Here is a 4,387-nt window from a genome sequence, read left to right on the forward strand (position 1 = left end):
TCAACAACAACCATGGTTGAGTCCTTATGCACAGGTGGGTTTGAGAATAAAACTATTGATGAGGCGATGGCATTTTTGAATGAAATCGCCGATAAGACCCAACAATGGGAAAATAGTAGGGAACCCCAGAAAAAAAATTCTAAGTAGAGGAAATGTCAATAGGGTAGAAGGATCTTATGAGTCAGATGCTAAAATAACAGCCATAGCCAAAAGGTTAGAAGCCTTAGAATTAGGTCATTCTAGTGGTAATAGTGGTAGAATAAAGCCTTTTTGGGAAGGCCATACTGTTGAGGAGCCAGCCAATGCTCTTTAAAACAACACTAGATTTGATAACCGTCAGAAGTTTGACCCATATTCAGAAACCTATAACCCTGGCTGGAAAAACCATCCCAACCTTTCTTGGTCTAAGGGCCAAAATCAAGGTCAGTCTAGTAACTCTCAGGTTCCCCAAGTTTTTGGCTATACTAAGAATCCTTCAGCTCCGGCACAGTTTCAGAACCCTTCGAATAAGAACATTATGAGTTTAGAAGAGTCTCTTGCTTTGTTAACTCGTAACACTGTGAAGTTTCAGCAATCTGTTGCTCAAGGTTTAGAAGAAAACAAGAGAATAGGTCAGGATAACTCTCAGGCTATTTCCGAGTAAAAAACCCAGGTTAGTCAGATAAATGAGTCTTTAAGAGAAAGAGGTAAGTTTCCTAGTCAAACTCAACCCAACCCTAGAGGAATTAATGAAATAGGTGAAAGACCATCCGATCATGTTAATGCAATAACAACCCTCAGGAGCGGTAAAACGGTAGACAATAAGGTAGCCATGCCTAGTGGACATACTGTAGTTCCACCTTCTACTTCCGATGAAGAGCCCATAGCTGAGGAAACTGAAACAATTTCTAAGGAGTCCCAAGAAATTCCTGATAGGACTACCTATGTGCCTAGATCCCCATATCCACATTTGTTAGCCCCAACAAAGAAGGAGTCGACTTTCAACAAGATAATGGAAACATTTAAGCAGGTGAACATCAACATTTCATTATTAGAAGCAATTAGGCAGATGCCCGCTTATGCCAAGTTCCTTAAAGATCTTTGTACATGAATGCGTAAGCTGAATGTTCATAAGAAAGCCTTTTTAGCTGGTCAAGTAAGTTCAATTCTTCTGAACCAAACACCCCCTAAGTATAAGGACCCTGGATTCCCCGCCATATCTTGTGTGATTGGTAATCATGTAGTTGATAAGGCATTGCTTGACTTAGGAGCTAGTGTTAACTTACTCCCATACCATGTGTATACCCAGCTAGGACTTGGTAAGTTGAAACCGACCAAAATGACACTTCAATTAGCTGATAGGTCTGTCAAAGTGCCTCGTGGTGTCATAGAAGATGTTCTTATTGAGGTTGATAGGTTCATATACCCAGTGGATTTTGTTGTTCTAGATACCCAGGCTGTTCGGGACCCAAGTGCTCAAATACTGGTGATTTCAGGTCACCCATTCTTAGCCACATCTAATGCTGTCATCAATTGTAGAACCAGACTTATGAACATATCTTTTGGTAATATGACTACTGATCTAAATGTCTTTAATGTTATTAAGTATTCTGAGATAGATGATTTAGAAGTGGTGAACATGATTAGCACTCTAGTTCCTGATCCTTTAGCCTGCACTATGTTTGATAATCCATTATTTGATAAACCTTTCAGTGCTTCGGAGGATGTAACCATGGCGAACACCTTAGTTGATGAGCCTATGCTAGAGATTTTCTTTGATGATCCATTATTTGAGGATGTTGTTCGTTTAGATGAACAGTCCCCAAAAGAAGCTAGTATCTGTGCTGACTTTATGGAACCTAGAACCCATCCCATAGATTTTGGTCCATTTGAGGATATTGTTCACCCTAAGTTTGGGGGTAATGATGACTCTAGTGATTGTCATGTATCCCTAATTGAAGTCCCTAACTTGGGACTCGAGCTTTGTGCGTCTAAGATACTACTTGAGTTTCTTCAAATTCTGCTACCCGATCCTCCAGATACTGTCCATGAAGAAACCCAATTCTTAGAGGCATGTCATTCGGTTGAACCTGTTTTCCTAGACACTTATATAGAGCCCAAAGAGACACCCCAGACAAATCTATTTGCCTTGATGAAAGCCCTAGATCAAGTTATGCTCTGTCAACTCATTTTTTTTCCAAGATGGTAGTCTTTCTTTTGTGTCTGCTCTATTTGGTTATGAGGACCCGCAACTATTTCGGCTATTGGTATATGACTTTGGAAGGTGACAATCCTTTTTGAGGTATTTGATGTCCAGCTAAAGACTTTAAATTTAGCATTTTCTGGAAGGCACCCACGCTCATGCTTACGGTAATATCCTTCCTTATTTCTTTTTCCATCCATCAAGTGGTAAAAGTTTCTCCTTGTTCATGCTTTTAATTTCATCTTTAGAACATTGAGGACAGTGTTAGATTTAAGTTTGGGGGTATGGGAGAAACTTTTTAGTTGCAATAAATAAACTCCAGAGCCTAGAAATTTATGCTTATTAAGGTTGGCACTAACCAATCTAAGTGGATCGGAACATCTTGGTTATAGGAGTTGAGGAACCAATCTGATTAGTGGAAACATCTAAAGAGTCTATTCATAAAAGCATAGAGCTCAGGTGTTAGAAAAAAAACATGGTAGTTTCGCCATATCTCGTTGAATCATAATCCTTCTGTTTTTATTTTTTTTAAGTGACTTGGTGGGTCACACGATTCAAGCTGTTACCATTGCTAGGGTGAAATAGGGTGATTGAGATACCAAAACAAAAAAAATAATTGAGAATTGAGACCAGACCATCAGACCAACCGGAATAAATTCAAATAAAGTCGACCACTGGTGCCCTTGTATATGCCAGTTGTATTGACCTAGAGTTAGGTTTATCGACCACTGGTCCCCTTGTATATACCAGTTGTGTTGATATTAGTCAGATCGGTATCTCAGTCCATTAGGATAGGTTCATCTTGGAAGAGGCCTTCAGACAGATATGGGAAACACTGTTCACTTCAAACATATATTTTTTCTCTTTATCCATCTTCTTGATCTTTTCATGTGATTGGTTGACTCCGGTTATGATGTCCAGAAACTATCTAAGTAGAGCTCTGTCACTTATATATGAATTTTAGTATGCTGAGTGCAAACTCGTGTACAACAATTGGAATTTCGTATCAGGGTACTTCCTCCTATAGTCAATGATTGTATGCCAACCAAGGAGATTCTTTAGTGCCTTCCAAGGTTCTGCAAAGATAGCTAGGGTATGGAGTAAAGGTTTTGTGGGTACACCTCTAGTAAACCCTCCGGAGACAACACTCCACCGCTAGGGCCACCTAGCGGTTTAACGGCTTGCTGCACGTGCTAAGTGTAGTCATTTTATTTTCTAGATTAGTTTTGCTCGGACTAGCAAATAATAAGTTTGGGGGTATTTGATAGACACATTTTTGTGTCTAATTTGTCCTCAATGTTCTGTATTGTTGGTACTCGATTTCGTACTTATTATGGTGTTTTATGTGTTTGTAGGTATTTTTGGGAAATAAACTTTGTTGGAAAATTCGGCTCAAAAAACTGCTAAAGGCACCCCCGGAGGATATTTGCTAAGCGGACCCCAGATTTGGCTAAGGAGCACCCATGGCTGTCTACAGCCCAAATTCATTCTCAGCACCCATGGCTATTCACACCCCAGAACAGGATATGGGCACTCCATCTTCACCTTCGTTTGAAACAAATTTTAGTGGGAAAGCATTGTATTCTTCTGGCAGAATTTCCAATCGAAACTTTGACGTGTTTGAGGTGGACTCAATGACTGAGTTTGTTTGGTATCACTATATTGAATGAAACAATCCTGGTATGGGCCTTAGAATCGTACATATTTGGCCGGGTAATTGGTTAGAAGAAAACAGAGAAATAGGGTTTTTCACGGGCTTCTTTTTCTCTTCCCCGTGTTATCTGTTTTCTCTTGGGAATTGGCGTGTGTATTCAGAGTGTAGGAGATCATCTAGCACGTTCAATATTTGAGTTTGGAAAGTTTCAACACAATCGGCAGAGTGAAAAGAAATAAAAAGGAAATATTCCCGTGAAATAATATTTTCTTTATTGTGAGAATTTGAAGGAGTTATTACGAGATATTTTGAAGCAGTTGTGTATATAAAGCGTGTTCTGGCATCTCAGTGAGGTTACAGAGAGTTTTGGAGAAGACATAGGCGATAATCAGAACCACCAGAAATATTTTTTTGCTGCTGCTCATCTGAAGAACACGAAGAACAGACCATCCAAGACAGTCGTTTTTCAACAGTGGAAACGACACACAGGCGTGGGTCGTAGTGCTACAGAATCAGCGATAGTACTGTTTTATCGTTCTTTTCAGTTTGTA

The sequence above is a fragment of the Papaver somniferum genome, chromosome 8, assembly GCF_003573695.1.
Source record: "Papaver somniferum cultivar HN1 chromosome 8, ASM357369v1, whole genome shotgun sequence".
Classification (NCBI taxonomy): Eukaryota; Viridiplantae; Streptophyta; class Magnoliopsida; order Ranunculales; family Papaveraceae; genus Papaver; species Papaver somniferum.